General features: G+C 47.5%; 1 long non-coding RNA gene across 1 annotated transcript; it reads left to right on the forward strand.

The window, feature by feature from the left end:
• Positions 1-544: 544 nt before the first annotated feature.
• Positions 545-21,152, forward strand: LOC115475499. The gene is made up of 3 exons (XR_003943052.1): positions 545-759; positions 20,131-20,256; positions 21,142-21,152. It is a non-coding gene; the product is annotated as an uncharacterized LOC115475499 (long non-coding RNA).
• The last annotated feature ends 822 nt before the right edge of the window (positions 21,153-21,974 follow it).

The raw sequence follows: 21,974 nt of genomic DNA on the forward strand, positions 1-21,974 counted from the left end.
TGGGGCAAGGTCCCTGGAATCTCAGTTATCTGAGCTCTCACATCCAGTGCTTTAAACTGTAAGTATCAGGAAGTCAATATTTACATTACCATGTTGACAGGATCCCTTTGTAAGGAACAGGCTGAGTTTAAGGTATCTTTTCACCTCAGCAATACTGAAGAAACTTCACATATCATCATTTTGTGGCGTCAGTATGGCCAAGACTGTGGACAGTTGGAGAGGAGAAAATCATACAGTGGGGAAGGAGCTGGTGGAGAAAGCTAACCCATTAACTATCTGAGGCTAGAAGATAGTGCCTGTGAGGGTTATGCTACAATTGGGAACAAAGCAAGGATTTACTGCACTGTGGTATTCTGGATTAAGATTGAACTGTGTTGAGAAGGTGAATGTGAAAACCTGAACTGAATCTTTCATTGTTGGTGATGAAACTAAGTAAAGAATAAAGGCTGTATTGAAGAAAAGGGTTTTGAGAAAATAAAAACCTGTGTTTTCAAGAAACTATGAGAATGCTGAGTTTTTGTGTGACACTGCCATGAGCAGGAAATAGGCTCAGGCCAGCCGGAGAGCAGCCAGACCGGGACAAGTGCCTGACAGAGGAGAGGTGGTTTGGATCCCATACCTTAGAGGGAAACAGCTAAGGCTAAGCAGGGTAAGCCCTAGCCTCCACGTGGAAGGAGGACCCTGGTTACATATGGTGGCAGTGGTGGGATTGATTGGACAACCCGCCAGTAAAAGAAGCACATACCTTTCCATGTTCTGGTAAGCATATACAGAACCCGGGGAAGGATTGTGTGTGGGTTTTTTTTTTAATTTCTTTATTTATATTTCATATTAAAATCCAAGAAGATATCTTGTACAGAAAAAAGAAGATTATATTCACAATAATAGTAAGCAAACAAAAAAAAATACTGGTAACAGTTCACAATCCTCTTATGTTAGTCCACAAGTAAGAGAGAGAAATAAGGCATGATATAAAGTAATAATAGTATTTAAACTCTATCCAGAGGCCTGAAGAGGAGGTACACAGGATTATAATCTTGTTAACTAAGGAGTCGATGTCGGGACTGTTTCTGAATTTAAGTGTGGGGTAATTACTTTCTTAGATTCTAAGAATGAGTTTAAATGCAGAGGATCAAAGAAAATATATTTTACTGAATTCAGCTTCACTACACATTTGCAGGGAAACTTCAACCAAAATAAACCTCCCATCTGAAACACAGTGGGACGTAATTTAAGGAAATGTTGACGTCTCTTTTGTGTTACTTTGGAAACGTCTGGGTATATTCATACTTGGAAATTCAAAAAAGTTTCTTTCCTATGTCTGAAAAATTGTTTTAACACCCAGTCCCTGTCTGGTTGCAGAACAAATGTTACAATAAGAGATCGTGATTCCAAACCCAAATTATCAGCTTCTATTATTTGTGAAAGATTCAAAGTCTCAATTACTGGTTCAATTCCTTCAGATTCAAGTTGTCCATCTATAATTGATCTTTTATATGGCTGTAAATAGTAGATGTTAGATATTGGTGGACAAGCCTGTTCTGGAATTTTTAAGATATCAAACATATACTTTTTAAAAGTCAGCAAAGATGCCAGCATTTCTTGTCTAGGAAAATTTATCACTCGTAGGAGCTTTGATCTTTGTTGGTTTTCTACGTTTTCCACTTTAGTCTGTAGCCATTTATTTTCTTTTATAATATCTACTTGTATCTGCTGAGATATTTTAATGTCTTTAACATTTTCCTCAGCTTTTTCTTCTATAGCTTTAATTTGTTTCTCAATTTTAAAAATGGCTTCATTTGGAGCTTGTATTTTCTGGGATAGGAATGACAGTTTCTGAGAAAAAGACGTTTCCAAAGTCAAAAGTGCTTCCCATATTGTTTCGAGAGTAATGGTTGAGGGTTTAGGCAAAAGAGAAGACTTACTGAGTGTTGCTGAAGAATACTCAGGAGCTTCGAAAGTTTTCTTCTCCAACTCGTTAGATTTTCTTTCAGAGACGCCGTCGCCATGCTGGTCACTGCCCTTCTCCATCGGGACAATCTGTGATCGATTGCAGGAGTCTGACCCGGCTGCAGCAACTACTTCCACCTCTTCGGGAGGTGTAGAAATCTGCACATATGCTTCCTGCACGAACGCTGGCATTGGCGGCGAATACCTCAGCTCGGGGCTGAGTGTGGTGTTTACTTCTTCTTGTGGAAATGTTTCTCCTTTCTCCGTTTCTACAATCAGCGAAGAATCACATCCTCCCTGAATTCCTGGCACAACAAAGCGATCCATAGCCCCGATTAAAGGTGAGGAAGACGCCGCAGGGCTTGGCCTTTGCCTTCCTCTCCATTTAGGCATTTCTTTAATTAAATATAGAAAAGGTAATAAGACGGGCTTAGGAGCTGCTTCGTCTTCCTCCATTCAGGTCACCATCTTGGATCTCTCGCATCGGATTGTGTGTGGGTAACCGGAAGGGGGGTTTCTCTGGAGGACCTAAGCTGTTGGAAAGACACACTTGGAGGTTGTTGTTTTTTCAATCCTTCTTTTAAGGGCTACTGGACGGAGAGAGAGCATGGATCCTAAGGAGCTGCTGTCATTTATGGCCCACCAAATCCAAAAGCAGCAAGAAATGGCTCAGAAACTTATGGAGGAATCGTTGGCAGCCTCTCGAGCTCAACAACAGCCCCTTTTGGACTTGGTTCAGGAGATGATGCATACGGGACAGATGCAGAGGAGAGGGGGTACTCTATCAGAGGAAGCGGGAGTCAGAGGCTCTCGTGGACCCGGAAAACCTGGGAATGTAAATTGGCTATCCTGGGGTAAGCTGGCAGAGAACGATGATATTGAGAATTACCTGGGAACTTTTAAACGAGTGGCTCTAGCCGCAGCCTGGCCACAGGAGCAGTGGACAATCCGGCTGGCTCCGGCACTGTCAGGAGAAGACCTGGCGGCTTTTCGGAGCCTATCCCCGGGAGAAGTAGCAGACTATCCAGCTTATAATCAAAACTTTTCGCCGGCGATCTTCCAACACAAATCGGGAGATCACCGGCGATTTTGCAAAAGCGGCGAAAAGCGTATAATTGAAAGCTGGCTTTTTAACAGCATCGCCACTTTCCCTTCGCATCGCCAATGAAAGTTCAAGGGGGTGTGTCACTGGTGAAGCGAAGGCGGGACATGGGCGGGCATGGGCGTGGCTACCAGATGGCCGGCTTTCGTGAATAATGTAGAAATTAAACCCGGCGATAATCAGCATTTCGCCGGGTTTACTTGGTCCTTCCATTTTCACGACCAAGCCTCAAAAAGATGCCCCAACTGACCAGATGACCACTGGAGGGAATAGGGAATGACCTCCCTGTACTCCCCCAGTGGTCACCAAACCCCTCCCACACAAAAAAGAAAAAGAAACACCTTTTGTGCCAGCCTGTATTCCAGCCTCAAATGTCATACCCAGCACCCTGACAGCAGTATGCAGGTCCTAGAACAGTGTTTGGTGGGTGCAGTGCACTTCAGGCAGGCGGACCCAGGCCCATTCTCCCCCTACCTGTTACACTTGTAGTGGTAAATGTGAGCCCTCTAACTCCCCCCCAAATAACTGTACCCACATGTAGGTGCCCCCCTTTGCCCCCCATCATCCCTAAGGGCTATTGTAGTGGTGCATAGTTGTAAGGAGTGGGTTTGGGGGGGATTTGGGGAGCTCAGCACACAAGATAAGGGAGCTATGTACCTGGGAGCAATTTATGAAGGCCACTGCAGTGCCCCCTAGGGTGCCCGGTTGATGTCCTGGCATGTGAAGGGGACCAGTGCACTACAAATGCTGGCTCCTCCCATGGCCAAATGCCTTGGATTTCGCCGGGTTTGAGATCGCTGGCAGTTTTTTTCATTATCGCGGTAAAACACACCCGGCGATGTCAAACCCATCGAAATCCAAGGCATTTCGTCGGGCCAAACCGTATTATCGAAAAAAAAAAGATATCCGACCATCTTTTTTAATAATACTGTTCTGGCCAGCTGTTGCGCCGCCGCTAGAATAGATCGCCAGCAAATCTACTTCGCCGGCGACGTTCGATTATTTCCTTCCACGCCAAGTTAATAACTGCTATTTTGGACCGATATGGTGTAAACAGACAAACTTATCGTCGTCAATTCCAAAGCTGGAGGTAGTCTGAGGGGGACACCCCGAAGGCCCTGTCGCAGAAGCTTATGGACTTTGCTACAAAATGGTTGGAGCCCGACAAGAGGTCAGTGGCTCAACTTATGCAAGAACTGGTACTAGAACAGTTCCTGGAGGCTCTTCCTGAGGTGATAAAGGTGAATTTGGTGAGGAAAGGGTATGAGACTCTAGAAGAAGCTATCAAATGGATGGAGTGTTTTCTGGAGTCACAGTATTCAGGGGGTCAAGAGGTGGTCTCGCAGTGGTCTAGGGTTAAAGCTCCCAGAGGTTCCCTGTTGAGTAAAGAGAGGTGGGTTGGGGAGGAAAGAATATGTTACCGCTGCGGGCGACAGGGGCATTGTTGGAAGGGATTGTATGACTAAGTTAGGCCTAACTTCTCACTCCTCCTCACAAAAAGGACCACGGTTCATCAAGTGGGTGGAGATTAGGGGTGCCCCGGTGGAAGGGCTGTTGGACTCTGGGGCGGATCAAACTATGTGCTCCCAAGCTCTGTGGGATCAGATTGAGAGAAAGAAAGGGAGAAAGGTAAAAGGGGGTGACCTGTCAGTGTCCATTCAATGCATACATGGAGCCACTTCCCAATACCCGGTCAGGCAGGTGGAGATCAAGCGTCAGGCTGGGATCCATCGGGTTTTGGTGGCGGTGCTTCTGCAGCTCCCACAGGATCTCATTCTGGGGCGAGACTGGGCCTCTTTCTCACAGTGCATTGGGGGATGGCAGGTGTTAGTGGCCACCCGAGCTCAAGAGAAACAGGCAGAAATCCCTGAAATGCCATTGTCACAGGTTTTTCCTTTTCACGGAGATATCCTTGGGGGTCCGGGGAAAACAAGGATGAGCTCTCAACAGAAGAAAATGGCTCAGGAGCAGAGAAGGGGGAATTTAAGGGACCTTCTAGGTCAGGGGGAGTTTCCAGGTGACCCGGGACAGTTGTTAGAGAGGTTCCCTTATTTCGCCAGGGAGTAGGAGTCTGACAAAATACTGCGATATGCCTGGGAGCGGGCAGGACGAGAGGGAGAGTTTTCCGCGCTTCATCATTGATACTACTACTACTACTACTTATCATTTCTATAGCGCTACAAGGCATACGCAGCGCTGTACACCAAACACAAAAAGACAGTCCCTGCTCAAAGAGCTTACAATCTAGATAAGACAGGCAGACAGACAGAACAATTAAGAGTAAGGGAATAAAGAGGTAGGATAAAAGGACAGGGCAAGTGAGCAGTGGTTAAGAGTCAAAAACAGTGGTAAAGAGGTGGGCTTTAAGTTTGGACTTGAAAACGGCCAAAGAGGGGGCTAGACGCACAGGCTCGGGAAATCTATTCCAGGCGTGAAGTGCAGCAAGATAAAAGGAATGGAGTCTGGAAATAGCAGTAGAGGAGAAGGGGACAGATAAGAGAGATTTGTCAACAGAACGGAGTACCCGAGGGGGGGCGTAGGGAGAGACAAGAGTGGAGAGGTACTGGGGAGCGGCAGAGTGAATGCATTTATAGGTCAGTAAGAGAAGTTTGAACTGAATGCGGAAACGGATAGGGAGCCAGTGAAGTGACTTGAGGAGAGGGCTAATGTGGGCATAGCGACTTTGGCAGAAAATGAGTCGCGCAGGGAATATCTCTTTCCTTAGTGGGCTTACAATCTGAGTTTTGTAGCTAGCACAACGGAAGGCTGAAAGGAGTCTTTTACTAAGCCACGGTAGCATTCTTGGCTCGTGGCAGAAATCAGTTGGTGGTAAACGCCAAGACGCCAAGCTAATTTCGCAACCACGGCTTAGTAAAAGACCCCCTAAGAAAGGGATTCAATAAGTGGTGCTGAAAAATTCAGCGCTAAGCAAATTCTTTAAAAGGTGTGCACCTTATAGAGAACAGCGGTTAGGGTAGATCTCGCGCCTCACTTCTGGACGCCAGACTTTACGCCTGCTGAAACCTAGTGTAAATGCTGGTGTCCATTTTTGGCGCAGTTAGGTGGTATTCTCTAATTCCACATGCAACTTTTCAGTACGCCCTGTCATACCCATGGCCACGCCCCATTTTGAGATATGCACCGTGGGAGTTAACCACTGTGTCTTCTAGTATAGCGCACATCCAGATGCGCTCGCAAGTTTTAATGAGTGCCAATTATCAATAATTGGTTGGCTATTGATGGTTCAGAGCTCATCATGTATGTTATGTATTATCATTATATTTTCCCTACCTACCTGTTATTCTTGTACATTAATTGTAACAATATGCTGAACCTCTTACTCTGATAATGGTGATGCCATTGCTATATAATGTAAGCCACATTGAGCCTGCAAATAGGTGGGAAAATGTGGGATACAAATGCAGCAAATAAATAAATAAAATTATCCAATGGGCGTACTCGATCAAGATCAGGAGGAGCTGCAGTGAGAACTGAACCCAGCTCCCCCCAGTTCTCAACACACTGTGCTATTATCCTACACCTCCACTCTATTTTTGTAATAAAAACAAGCCCATTTTCTTCACATCTCCAGGACTTTCGTCCTGGGTCGCATAAATCAGGAAACGTCTCCTGGCTATTTTTATCATGATGTAGTAGGGCTGTGTTGAAAAGAGTTCCTATATAGATAACTCACATATTATCAGCTCTCTCAGAAAAAAAAAAGAACGTTCTGATCTGTACGTGGAGTTGGATGAGCAGCCTAACTGAGCAACAGGGGTTATTGTTTAGAGTGGCTCGTGTAGGGACAGGAGCAGAACCCCAGAAACAACTGGTGATACCTCAGGGGTTTTGGGACTTAATGATATGGTTATCTCATGACCATCCCTTAGGCGGGCATAAAGAAGCTCAGAATACCTTCATACAGGTACTTAACCGATTTTATTGGCCCGGGGTGTATAAAGGGGTGGAGCAGTTTTGTAACTCTTGTGTCCAGTGTCAGAAAGTGTCCGAGCAGATCTCGGGATGGGTACCATTACGACCACTACCCCGCATAGGAACCCCAGTGACCTGCCTAGCCATGGATATGATTGGGCCTATCGTTAGATTCAGGAGAGGTTTTTTTTTATATATTCTAGTGGTAATGGATATGGCAACCCGGTATCCCTGGGCAATGCCTCTTCGTAGTTGCTTCACAGCTAATTCATATATTTTGTGAGGTGGGTTTCCCAAGGGAGGTAGTTACTGATATGGAAACAAACTTCCTTTCGCATACCTTAGCTCAAGTGTGGGAGGCTTTCGGTATACATCACATCCGAACTGCTGCTTACCACCCTCAAACTAATGGTCTGGTTGAGAGATTCAACAAAATCTTAAAGCTGTTGTTAAGGAAGGGATTGGGTTCCTGCCATGAAGAATGGGACCTGTTGCTTCCTTTTCCTCTCTATGTATATAGGGAGAATGTTCAGGCCTCCCTGGGAGTCTCCCCATTTGAGTTAATGTATGGGTGACCACCCCCGAGGGGTGTTAGATGTTCTAAAGAAGCAGTGGGTACTCTCAGAAAAGGAGGACCGTGATGTGGCTAGCTATTTGGTAAAGTTGAAGGAGAGGTTACGTAGGCTGAGTGACTGTGCCCAACAGCAATTGGAGTGGAGTCAGAACTATCAGAAGGTGTATTACGATAGAAAGAGTGTAGAGAGGGTATTTGAGGTAGGAGATAAAGTATTAATATTGGTACCAGATTCTCCCTATAAATTCACAAGTAACTGGAGGGGTCTAGCTACGATAGAGAGAAAGCTGGGGCCCATAACCTACATGGTGAAAAATGAGCAAGCTAGGGAACAGACATACCATGTTAATGTTTTAAAGCCTTGGCAAGAGAGGAGAGGGTTGTGGAGCCAGGAGGTAGCAGAGTCAGAGGAAGAATTAGGCCCCCAGATTACAGAAAGTTTTGAGGCTGGGGAGCCCCAAATTGCTGCTACTCTTAGCGATGGACAGCAGAAAAAAATTCAAGAACTCTTGGCCGAATTTCGAGATGTTCTGACTCCCTGTCCAGGAGAAACGCATCTCATAATGCACAATATCATTTCAGAGCCAGGCAAAGTGGTCAAGCAAAGACCCTACTGGGTCTCACCCCCCCCAAAAAAAAACAGGAAGTCATTCATCAGGTTCAGGAGATGCTTGGTTTTGGGGTTATTGAGGAGTCATTCTCCCCTTGGTCAAGTTCGGTTGTACTGGTTCCCAAGTTGGATGGTACTTGGCAGTTCTGCATCGACTTCCAGCAGGTCAATGTCCTTTCCACTCCCGAAGCCTATCCGATGCCGCGTATTGAGGAGGTCCTAGACCGGTTGGGAACTGCCAAGTACCTATCCACACTAGGCTTGACCAAAGGATATTGGCAGATTCCCCTGACGGCCGAGGCCCGGCCTAAGACTGCCTTTTCAACTCCCTTTGGTCTTTTTCAGTTTAGGAGGATGCCGTTCGGCCTTAATTTGGCTGCGGCCTTGTGCCAGCGCCTCCTGGATGAGGTTCCAAGTATACGCTGCTGCATATTTAGACAATGTAATGATCCATAGTGAAGACTGGCCCTCACATGTTGTACGGGTTCGGGAGGTGCTGGGGGCTTTCTGGCGAGCAGGTTTGACATTGAATCCTCAAAAGTGCCACTTCGGCCAAAAGAAGGTGAAGTATCTGGTATACAGGGTAGGAGATGGGCAGATAACCCCCCTGTGTAACAAAGTAGAGAGTATTCAGGAATTCCCATGCCCCAGGAACAAGAAGAAATTGAGAAGTTTCTTGGGATTAGTGGTATACTATCGACGTTTCATACCTCATTTTGCATCTAGGGCTACTCTGCTAACAAACAAGCTTAAAAAGGAGGCTCCAAATAGACTTCAATGGGATGAGAAGAGGCTAGAGGCATTCAATAGGTTAAGGCTAACCCTGTGCCAAGAACCCCTATTAAAAGCAGTTGATTTTTCCAAATCCTTTGTTCTGCGGGCTGATGCCTCAGGTGTGGGTTTGGGTGCGGTATTATCTCAGGTACATGAGAGGCAGGAACACCCTCTCATGTATCTGAGTCGAAAGTTGCTTCCGCATGAAACCCGATACTCTACAATATACAATAGAGAGGGAGTGTTTAGCCATCAAATGGGCTATACAGATGTGTTATTTCAATTTGGATTGGCGAATCTTTACCCTAGTGACTGATCATGCACCACTTAAATGGTTAGGGCATATGAAGAATAGCAATGCTTGACTCACTCGGTGGTATCTGGTCTTGCAGCCCTACTGGTTTCAAGTGGAGCATAGGGCAGGGAAGCTATTGACAAATGCAGATGTATTATCTCAGATTGCTATTGAAGGACAAGAGAATACTAGCAATCACTTAAGCAGGGGGGTATGTGAGGGGTCTGAAAGGAGTCTAATTCCGGTACTGCCGAAACAGGGACGGGGGAGATGTTTTCCCTTTAGATGTAATGACTCTCCTTCACTAAAGCGAATGCTACATACCTGTAGAAGGTATTCTCCAAGGACAGCAGGCTGATTGTTCTCACTGATGGGTGACGTCCGCGGCAGCCCCTCCAATCGGAATCTTCACTAGCAAAAGCCTTTTGCTAGCCCTCGCGCGCCGATGCGCACCGCGCATGCGTGGCCGTCTTCCCGCCCGAAACCGGCTTGTGCCGGCCAGTCTCATATGTAGCAAGACAAAGAGAAGGGAAGACACAACTCCAAAAGGGGAGGCGGGCGGGTTTGTGAGAACAATCAGCCTGCTGTCCTCGGAGAATACCTTCTACAGGTATGTAGCATTCGCTTTCTCCGAGGACAAGCAGGCTGCTTGTTCTCACTGATGGGGTATCCCTAGCCCCAGGCTCACTCAAAACAACAACCATGGTCAATTGGGCCTCGCAACGGCGAGGACATAACTGAGATTGACCTAAAAAATTTACCAACTAACTGAGAGTGCAGCCTGGAACAGAACAAACAGGGCCCTCGGGGGGTGGAGTTGGATCCTAAAGCCCAAACAGGTTCTGAAGCACTGACTGCCCGAACCGACTGTCGCGTCGGGTATCCTGCTGGAGGCAGTAGTGAGATGTGAATGTGTGGACAGAAGACCACGTCGCAGCTTTGCAAATCTCTTCAATGGTAGCTGACTTCAAGTGGGCTACCGACGCTGCCATGGCTCTGACATTATGAGCCGTGACATGACCCTCAAGAGCCAGCCCAGCCTGGGCGTAAGTGAAGGAAATGCAATCTGCTAGCCAATTGGATATGGTGCGTTTTCCTACAGCCACTCCCCTCCTGTTGGGATCAAAAGAAACAAACAATTGGGCGGACTGTCTGTTGGGCTGTGTCCGCTCCAAATAGAAGGCCAATGCTCTTTTGCAGTCCAATGTGTGCAGCTGACGTTCAGCAGGGCAGGAATGGGGACGGGGAAAGAATGTTGGCAAGACAATTGACTGGTTCAGATGGAACTCTGACACAACCTTTGGCAAGAACTTAGGGTGAGTGCGGAGGACTACTCTGTTATGATGAAATTTGGTGTAAGGGGCCTGGGCTACCAGGGCCTGAAGCTCACTGACTCTACGAGCTGAAGTAACTGCCACCAAGAACATGACCTTCCAGGTCAAGTACTTCAGATGGCAGGAATTCAGTGGCTCAAAAGGAGGTTTCATCAGCTGGGTGAGAACGACATTGAGATCCCATGACACTGTAGGAGGCTTGACAGGGGGCTTTGACAAAAGCAAACCTCTCATGAAGCGAACAACTAAAGGCTGTCCTGAGATCGGCTTACCTTCCACACGGTAATGGTATGCACTGATTGCACTAAGGTGAACCCTTACAGAGTTGGTCTTGAGACCAGACTCAGACAAGTGCAGAAGGTATTCAAGCAGGGTCTGTGTAGGACAAGAGCGAGGATCTAGGGCCTTGTTGTCACACCAGACGGCAAACCTCCTCCACAGAAAGAAGTAACTCCTCTTAGTGGAATCTTTCCTGGAAGCAAGCAAGATGCGGGAGACACCCTCTGACAGACCCAAAGAGGCAAAGTCTACACTCTCAACATCCAGGCCGTGAGAGCCAGGGACCGGAGGTTGGGATGCAGAAGCGCCCCTTCGTCCTGTGTGATGAGGGTCGGAAAAGACTCCAATCTCCACGGTTCTTCGGAGGACAACTCCAGAAGAAGAGGGAACCAGATCTGACGCGGCCAAAAAGGAGCAATCAGAATCATGGTGCCTCGGTCTTGCTTGAGTTTCAGCAAAGTCTTCCCCACCAGAGGTATGGGAGGATAAGCATACAGGAGACCCTCCCCCCAGTCCAGGAGGAAGGCATCCGATGCCAGTCTGCTGTGGGCCTGAAGCCTGGAACAGAACTGAGGGAGTTTGTGGTTGGCTCGAGATGCGAAGAGATCTACCAAGGGGGTGCCCCACACCTGGAAGATCTGTCGCACTACACGAGAATTGAGCGACCACTCGTGAGGTTGCATAATCCTGCTCAACCTGTCGGCCAGACTGTTGTTTACGCCTGCCAGATATGTGGCTTGGAGCACCATGCTGTGACGGCGAGCCCAGAGCCACATGCTGACGGCTTCCTGACACAGGGGGCGAGATCCGGTGCCCCCCTGCTTGTTGACGTAATACATGGCAACCTGGTTGTCTGTCTGAATTTGGATAATTTGGTGGGACAGCCGATCTCTGAAAGCCTTCAGAGCATTCCAGATCGCTCGCAACTCCAGAAGATTGATCTGCAGATCGCGTTCCTGGAGGGACCAGCTGCCTTGGGTGTGGAGCCCATCAACATGAGCTCCCCACCCCAGGAGAGACGCATCCGTGGTCAGCACTTTTTGTGGCTGAGGAATTTGGAAAGGATGTCCCAGAGTCAAATTGGACCAAATCGTCCACCAATACAGGGATTTGAGAAAACTCGTGGACAGGTGGATCACGTCTTCTAGATCCCCAGCAGCCTGAAACCACTGGGAAGCTAGGGTCCATTGAGCAGATCTCATGTGAAGGCGGGCCATGGGAGTCACATGAACTGTGGAGGCCATGTGGCCCAGCAATCTCAACATCTGCCGAGCTGTGATCTGCTGGGACGCTCGCACCCGCGAGACGAGGGACAACAAGTTGTTGGCTCTCGTCTCTGGGAGATAGGCGCGAGCCGTCCGAGAATCCAGCAGAGCTCCTATGAATTCGAGTCTCTGCACTGGGAGAAGGTGGGACTTTGGATAATTTATCACAAACCCCAGTAGCTCCAGGAGGCGAATAGTCATCTGCATGGACTGCAGGGCTCCTGCCTCGGATGTGTTCTTCACCAGCCAATCGTCGAGATATGGGAACACGTGTACCCCCAGTCTGCGAAGTGCCGCTGCTACTACAGCCAAGCACTTTGTGAACACCCTGGGCGCAGAGGCGAGCCCAAAGGGTAGCACACAGTACTGGAAGTGACGTGTGCCCAGCTGAAATCGCAGATACTGTCTGTGAGCTGGCAGTATCGGGATGTGCGTGTAGGCGTCCTTTAAGTCCAGAGAGCATAGCCAATCGTTTTCCTGAATCATGGGAAGGAGGGTGCCCAGGGAAAGCATCCTGAACTTTTCTTTTACGAGGTATTTGTTCAGGGCCCTTAGGTCTAGGATGGGACGCATCCCCCCTGTTTTCTTTTCCACAAGGAAGTACCTGGAATAGAATCCCAGCCCTTCCTGCCCGGATGGCACGGGCTCGACCGCATTGGCACTGAGAAGGGCGGAGAGTTCCTCTGCAAGTACCTGCTTGTGCTGGAAGCTGTAAGACTGAGCTCCCGGTGGACAATTTGGAGGTTTGGAGGCCAAATTGAGGGTGTATCCTTGCCGGACTATTTGGAGAACCCACTGATCGGAGGTTATGAGAGGCCACCTTTGGTGAAAAGCTTTCAACCTCCCTCCGACTGGCAGGTCGCCCGGCACTGACACTTGGATGTCGGCTATGCTCTGCTGGAGCCAGTCAAAAGCTCGTCCCTTGCTTTTGCTGGGGAGCCGAGGGGCCTTGCTGAGTCGCACGCTGCTGACGAGAGCGAGCGCGCTGGGGCTTAGCCTGGGCCACAGGCTGTCGAGAAGGAGGATTGTACCTACGCTTGCCAGAAGAGTAGGGAACAGTCTTCCTTCCCCCGAAAAATCTTCTACCTGTAGAGGTAGATGCTGAAGGCTGCCGGCGGGAGAACTTGTCGAATGCGGTATCCCGCTGGTGGAGCTGCTCTACCACCTGTTCGACTTTCTCTCCAAAAATGTTATCCGCACGGCAAGGCGAGTCCGCAATCCGCTGCTGGAGTCTGTTCTCCAGGTCGGAGGCACGCAGCCATGAGAGCCTGCGCATCACCACACCTTGAGCAGCGGCCCTGGACGCAACATCAAAGGTGTCATACACCCCTCTGGCCAGGAATTTTCTGCACGCCTTCAGCTGCCTGACCACCTCCTGAAAAGGCTTGGCTTGCTCAGGGGGGAGCGCATCCACCAAGCCCGCCAACTGCCGCACATTGTTCCGCATATGTATGCTCGTGTAGAGCTGGTAGGACTGAATTTTGGCCAAGAGCATAGAAGAATGGTAGGCCTTCCTCCCAAAGGAGTCTAAGGTTCTAGAGTCTTTGCCCGGGGGCGCCGAAGCATGCTCCCTAGAACTCTTAGCCTTCTTTAGGGCCAAATCCACAACTCCAGAGTCATGAGGCAACTGGGTGCGCATCAGCTCTGGGTCCCCATGGATCCGGTACTGGGACTCGATCTTCTTGGGAATGTGGGTTCGCCAGCAATGTCTTTTTCAGGACATGGTGCATGGGTACTGTGGACTCTTCCTTAGGCGGAGAAGGATAGTCCAGGAGCTCAAACATTTCAGCCCTGGGCTCGTCCTCCACAACCACCGGGAAGGGGATGGCCGTAGACATCTCCCGGACAAAGGAAGCGAAAGACAGACTCTCAGGAGGAGAAAGCTGCCTTTCAGGAGAGGGAGTGGGATCAGAGGGAAGACCCTCAGACTCCTCGTCAGAGAAATATCTGATGTCTTCCTCTTCCTCCCACGAGGCCTCACCCTCGGTGTCAGACACAAGCTCACGAACCTGTGTCTGCAACCGCGCCCGGCTCGACTCCGTGGAGCCACGTCCACGATGGGGGCGTCGAAAGGTAGACTCCCTCGCCCGCATCGGTGAAGCTCCCTCCGCCGACGTAGTCGGGGAGCCTTCCTGGGAGGCGACGGAAGTCGGTACCGCACGCGGCATCGACGCCGGCGACCTCACCCCGGGCGATGGACCAGCCGGCGCCAAGCTTGACGGTACCAGTGGCGCAAGCACCGCCGGTACCGGAGGGGTAGGGCGCAACAGCTCTCCCAGAATCTCTGGGAGAACGGCCTGGAGGCTCTCGTTCAGAGCGGCTGCAGAAAAAGGCATGGAAGTCGATGCAGGCGTCGACGTCAGAACCTGTTCCGGGCGTGGAGGCTGTTCCGGGCTGTCCAGAGTGGAGCGCATCGACACCTCTTGGACAGAGGGTGAGCGGTCCTCTCGGTGCCGATGCCTGCTGGGTGCCGACTCCCTCGGCAACCCAGAGCTCTCGGTGCCAACACGGGAAGGAGACCGGTGTCGATGCTTCTTAGATTTTTTGCGAAGCACGTCACCGGCGCTTCCCGGCACCGACGAGGAGGACGTAGAATCCAGCCGTCTCTTCCTCGGGGCCGAGACCGAAGAGAGTCGATCTCGGGGGGGGCTGTACCGCAGGAGCCCTCAGGGTAGGGGGAGACCCACCGAAGGCTCACCGCCACCAGCAGGGGAATGGACAGCCCTCACCTGCACTCCAGACGAAGCACCACCGTCCGACGACATCAGCAGACGAGGTCCCGGTACCACCGACGTCGATACAGTCGTCCGATGTCTCAGCGCCGATGCAGAGGGTCGATGCCTCGATGCACTCGATGCACTGGCGGCCGAGGATGAAGGTCTGGACGCTGAAGACGTCGATGCACTCGATACCCCCGGTGCCGATGCCGACGAAGAGCCCGAGAACAAAAAGTTCCACTGGGCTAACCTCGCTACCTGAGTCCGCTTCTGTAAAAGGGAACACAGACTACAGGCCTGAGGGCGGTGCTCGGCCCCCAGACACCGAAGACACGAAGCGTGCCTGTCAGTGAGCGAGATTACCCGGGCGCACTGGGTGCACTTCTTGAAGCCGCTGGAAGGCTTCGATGTCAAGGGCGGAAAAATCACGCCGGCGAGATCAAAAGTCGAAATGGTGAAATTTGGCACCAGAAAAATAGAGGAAAGGAAATTTCGACCGGGGCCTAAGTAAGGCCTACCCCGACGACGAAAGAAAACTTACCGGGGCGAAAAAACTCGAACTACAGGAAGGGAAAAACCAAAAGAGGTCTTTCCGAAACAATTTCTAAAGTTTCTCACAGAAACGAGTCGAAAACGACGCGCGAGGTCGACTTTTCGGGGCACGAACGGCAAAACACAACCGTACCGAGCGCGGAGAAAAGAAGACTGGCCGGCACGAGCCGGTTTCGGGCGGGAAGACGGCCGCACATGCGCGGTGCGCATCGGCGCGCGAGGGCTAGCAAAGGCTTTTGCTAGTGAAGATTCCGATTGGAGGGGCTGAGGCGGACGTCACCCATCAGTGAGAACAAGCAGCCTGCTTGTCCTCGGAGAATTCCTTCTAGACAAAAGGTTCGCCTTCTAGTGGCCAAAACGCCAGTGAAACCACTAGTTAGGGGAAGAAACTACCATCCCCAGAAACCACTGGGAGACCAGCAGGACTCACTTTAATATACAGTATGGGCAGTGTATCCACTTGGGTAATCTAATACTGAAAACACTGGAAAACAGCCAAACACAATCTCAAAGGACTCTCAGGAAATGGAGGGAGGAGTGAATGATTGGGAAATGAGTTCTGATCAAGGGAATGAGCAGGAGCTGGGGGAACCATGGACGGAGGAAGACATGGAATAGGATAAAGAGGAAGTAGGGGAAGAGGGGGAGGAGAAGTGCATGGAGGTCTCAGGTCTTTCGACTCCTAACCATGACTCTCTTACTCAGTACCCTCACTTTTGCCCTATCCTTTATCCTCACCTCTTTATTCCCCTACCCTTAATTGTTCTGTCTGTCTCATTTCTTATCTAGATTGTAAGCTCTTTGAGCAGGGACTGTCTTTTTGTGTATGGTGTGCAGCGCTGCGTATGCCTTGTAGCGCTATAGAAATGATAAGTAGTAGTACTAGTAGTAGTAGTAGTCTTGCTCAGACTCCAGCAGGAAAGGTAAAGGGTTTTGTGGCGTCAGTATGGCCTAAACTGTGGACAGTTGGAGAGGAGAAAATCATACAGTGGGGAAGGAGCTGGTGGAGAAAGCTAACCCATTAACTATCTGAGGCTAGAAGATAGCGCCTGTGAGGGTTATGCTACAGTTGGGAACATGGCAAGGATTTACTGCTTTGTGGTATTCTGAATTAAGATTGAACTGTGTTGAGAAGGTGAATGTGAAAACCTGAACTGAATCTTTCATTGTTGGTGATGAAACTAAGTGAAGACGAAGGCTGCATTGAAGAAAAGGGGTTTGAGAAAATAAAAGCCTATGTTTTCAAGAAACTATGAGAATGCTGAGTTTTTGTGTGTCCCTGCCGTGAGCAGGAAAAAGGCTCAGGCCAGCCGGAGAGCAGCCAGACCGGGATGAGTGCCTGACAGAGGAGAGGTGGTTTGGATCCCATACCTTGGATGGAGACAGCTAAAACTAAGCAGGGTTAGTCCTGGCCCCCTCGTGGAAGGAGGACCATGGTTAAACTGTTTATATAGTTTTTAATATATATCATTTATAATCATTTGTTTGTTATGTAAACTACATTGAACCTGTGTTACTCTCGAGCTAATGTGGGGTAAAAATGTCACAAATAAATAAATATGTAATTGAGAATTATTTTGCATTGACGTAGCCTGCAAAGTTAAGTTTTTATTTGCACAGACTTTCCTGAGTACACTATCCTCACTATTTATATTGGGTGAATCTGAACCTGAGCAATCCAGGCCATTCTTTTTCAAGCTTCCTGTTTTCATCAGTCTTGTTAAAGTATAAAACGCTGCATTCATGAAAAACATATGTTTGATCAGCTATGCTGTACAGTGATTGAGCAAATACAGGATAACAGTAGACGAGGTGATATTTCCAGGGTTTTACACCAAAAAGAACAAAGATGGATATATCATTTACATACAACATTTCCCAATGGTCTGAATGGCCCAATGGAATGGGAAGTTTTTTTACTAACATTTTAATTGATTGAGGATTAAACACCTTTAATTGATTGTCTCGAGATCAGACTTTGCAGGAAGTGACGTCAATTCATTAAAATGTGCACCCGTCGGAGTGTCTTTATAAGCATTCACCATTTTGACTTGTTTTGTATGCAATATGGAAGATAAATGTTTATGCATATCCTCTCCTGATGAAGCAACGAAACAGCGAGAATTCTACAACTGTTGAGAGTGATTGAGAGTGCCTTTCTAACCATACTTCGTAGGAACATTTTGAAGCTTCTTCGCTATCATTCAAGATTCGAGATGCCCTATGGATGTGAACTATCTGCCTTTTGATTGAAGCTAAATACTTCATCTTTTGCAGTTCAGACTGTCCCGAATGATGTTCCCATGATATAGCTCCTATTGTCTTGATTATTATCTTTCCGATAATACATATTTAAGATATTACTTGTGCATATTGTGTAGGTATTTACTATTACACCACCCTCCGTTTTTTACTGCAGATGGACACAGTGATTACATTCTGCAGGTTTTTTCGGAGGTGGTGGTTGGCCTATGATGTAAGCCCTTATAGGTGTATCCACTGAGTTGGTACCCTAGGCTTGTGAGGCCTTTATTTAATATCTTCTAAGATATTACCTTTTACATATACACCAGTGACATATTTGTTGTTGTTTAGAGCATTTATTTACAAGTTTCTTAATTTATTGCTCTAAACAGATTTGCTAATTTTTTGTTTCTTGATTAGTATCTGCCATCCTCACAGCACAGACCATAGAAGTCTGCCCAGCACTAGCCCCGCCTCCTAACCACCAGCCCTGCCCCCCCCCCCCCCCCCCACACACACACCGGCTCTGCCACCCAATCTCCGCTAAACTTCTGAGGATCCCTTCCTTCTGAACAGGATTCCATTATGTTTATTTACCGCCTTTTAAAAAGGAATTCACAGTAAGAATAGATCAAACATGAGTAGTAGGCAATTAGAGAAGTAAAAATATTCAAACAATACAAAGTATGGCATGGTATACTACTTGCAATGACAACACAATATGTACTAGAACATTCCCACTGCAGGCACAGGCAGCTCCTTGTGACTCTGGGCAAGTCACTTAACCCTCTATTGCCCCAGGTACAAATAAGTACCTGTATATAATATGTAAGCCGCATTGAACCTGCTATGAGTGGGACAGCACGGTTTACAAATGTAAGAAAAAAAAATAATAATAATTGGTAGTGAAGGGTAAGGCAAGGTTGTAACATATAGATGAGTAAGAAAGGAAGGTGATTGATTTGAAGAAAGTTGCACGTGAGGTCAGACAGATGGTTAAATATTATCTCAGCTAGGGTAGGAGTGGATAAACATGTCCCGCTGCAGTATGTGCAGCCCGAGTCAATCCTTGTGTGTGTGTGTATGAGTGAGACTAACAAGTTAGTTACTTCTTCCATTAAAGGCTTGGTTGAAAAGCCAAGCTTTCACCTGCTTTCTGAAGTAGAGGTAGTCTTGTGTTTAGCGGAGCCTTTCAGGCAATGCATTCCAGAGTGTGGGGGCTACTCCGGAGAAGGCTAGCTTGCGGGTACCACATCGTGTAATGCCTTTTGGAGAGTGTGTAGTTAGTGAAAGTCCTTGGGAGGACCTTAGTGTCCTTGGCGGTGTGTGGAGGATCATCCTATTCTTCAGATACTCGGGGCTGTTTCCTTTCAGGGCATTGAAGATCAGACATAGAGTTTTAAATTTAGCCCTGTATTGTAGTGGTAGCCAATGAAGGTTTTGCAAAAATGGTGTGATGTGGTCACGTCGCTTGCAACCTTCTATGAGTCTTGCTGCTGCATTCTGAATCAACTGGAGCTGCTGCAGGCCCTTTGTAGTCAGACCATTGTATAGTGCATAATAATTCACTTTTGTAATTTTTCCAGTCATGTCCTTTGCAGATGGGATTTTCAAGAACTCAAAGATCTTGGTGCTTGACAGAAAGGAAAGAAGATGCAGATTATTTTGCTATAAATATTTGAGTCAAACAGTTCACTGATGGCTGACTTGGCTTCAGCTATGTTGAAATGCTGTTTTAATGAATCTACTAAAACTAGAATGAAATGGAATTGTGAAATAAATCATGTTAATTTTTCTATTTATAATCCATCTCTCTATCCCTTTCAAAAGCTTCAAAATTCTTGCATCATATTATTTTCCATGATGTTGTGGAAAATTTCATATTTTTCCGGCCATTTTGTCAGTCTGCCAGTTTCTCATCATGGTACACACCCTTTCTCTGACTTTGTGTACTCATTTTCACAGGCACAGTGATTTCTGCATGTGTAGTACTTCTCATGGTTCGTGTATCTGTGGTGCTTTCACTGCTGGCAAAGATTTTACACTGTTTCTGAAATAGTGATTTGTATTTCCTCATAGTGCACACCATTTCCACTTTGGGGTCAATTCAAGCAAGGTCACCTAAAGTTAGAAGGTGAAATTTTGTGAAGTGATTCCCGGTGTGGCAAATGTGACAAAGCACATTCAATTCCTATGGGTTTCATCACAATTATTGCATGGGAATCACTACGGGGCTTTGTAAAAGGAGCCCTAAGTGTGAATTCTATTATGGCAATAATTGACCATTAAAGAATAATAACATAATTTCTCTCTATCACTATCACAAAGAGTTTCCAGTAATGGTTTTACTCCATTACCAGTATATTCTTGAAGCTCTCTTTTCCTTGTTAATATTCTAGATGAGGTTGTTATGAAAATCTGGAACTAGCTGGCAATCCTATGATGTTAGCTTAATACAATTTTGATAGGTTCCCCCCCCCCCCCACCTTTATCTCCAACAGGCTGCTGCAGTGTCCAGAAAGTAAAACCAAAGATGTTGAAAATGTGGAGTTTGGCCATTTTCTTGGGTCTGTTTGCTTTATCTGCTCCTGTGAATGGTGAATGTAAAGCGAAAAAAATGGAACATTGTAAGTATAAAAGAAAGAAAGAAAGAAAGAAAGAAAGAAAGAAAGAAAGAAAGAAAGGTTCCTTGGAATTCATAAAACAATGTCAAAGTTTGCTACTCAGTGGCAAAAACCCCCCACAGGGGTCCTTTTACTAAGGTGCACTGAAAAATGGACTGCACTTGTGTAGGCACATGTTTTGGGCGTCCAGATCCATTTTTCAGCGCGCCTGTAAAAAGGGCCGTTTTTAAATTTTTGCCAAAATTGGGCATTGGGCAAAATAAAAATTAGCGCACATCCATTTTGGGTCTGAGACCTTATCTCCAGCCATTGACCTACATGCGTAGAAAGCCACTTAACGTGCACCTGCTACGTGCACCAGAGATGTATCCAGGTGCCGGCAGTGAATATTAGCGGTGCCAGGGTAACGTTTCGTTCAGCCCCAACTCCATCCTGAACCACTCTGCCACTAACCAGACACTGCTGCAATGATCAGAGCTAACGTTCAGCATCACTGATCTCTCTAAGCTGTGTGGGAGTCCTCCACCTACAGTCCTGCCAGCAGGGGTGCCAAATCCTCTCTGTCTCTGCCCATGGACCACCCAGTGCCATGGCGGTCAGAGGGAATAGTCAGTGGCCCTGTGCGGGTGTCACTCAATATCCTGGGACATCCACTGATTGGGATTTAAGTAGGCAGGAACATCTCAATATCAATATTTACTCCAAAGTTTCTTGTCCTTTAAGCAGTGCAGAGTTCCAGTAGCCACTGGAGTTTCAGAGAAACCTGAGTTGTTTTGCATGTTGTGTTGATGTCCTCAGAAGTGACTCACTCTCTCTCTCTCTCTCTCTCTCTATTGCTTTGGTCTATTATCCTAAACTGTAAACTTAATCTGTTGACTTTTTTTGTAGTTTTTATGAATAACTTGGATATTCTCAACCTGGAATTGAAAAAAGTTTTGTTTGACCCTCTCTTGATGCCTTTTTCCCCATTAGAGTGAGTGAAAATTCTACAACACTATCAAGATGTTTGCACAAGTATTGATCATGCAGTCAGTGTATAAAACATGTTTGGTTATTTTAGAGTATAATAAGCAGCGCATACTCTGAAAGATTATTCTGGGTTTTATTTTAGAATGCATATTTTTGAAGTTTTCTTAGAAGTCGATTTGAATTTCAACAAGAAATATTATGTGCTTAGTTAATCATCATCCTATATAATAATTCTCACCACCAACGTTCTAATGTGGGACTGCCTGTGTCCGTGGCTCCTGGAGTTGCTGAGCTAGGCTCTGTAGCCAGGATGATGTCACTCACAGCTGATTCCCAGGCAGGGGGAAAAGTAGGGAAACACGCTCCTCCCCGTTTGGGAATCAGCTGTCAGTGCGCCGCTACCTGCCACTTCGGAGCAGTGGTAGGTAGCGGCACATCGAAAAACTACAAGCGCGACACCACAGAACCCCCCCCTCGGTGCATCACCCAAGCTCTCCCGGCGCATCAAACACCCCCTCCCCCCCGAAGCACATCAAACACCCCCTCCCCCACCTGAAGCAAATCAACAACCCCTGTGCCACAAGTTAAATAGATCAGCACACATTTTCAACCGCTCAGAGGCAGGAGGAAATATATATGTGTAAACAGGTGCAGCTGAGTCCACCAGTGCTCCAACCAAACTCTGGCCCTGAACATCCTTACAACTGCATCACATTTAAGTTTTTAAACTCAGAGGTTGGCAATAAAAAAAT

Source organism: Microcaecilia unicolor, chromosome 8 (assembly GCF_901765095.1).
Source record: "Microcaecilia unicolor chromosome 8, aMicUni1.1, whole genome shotgun sequence".
Lineage (NCBI taxonomy): Eukaryota > Metazoa > Chordata > Amphibia > Gymnophiona > Siphonopidae > Microcaecilia > Microcaecilia unicolor.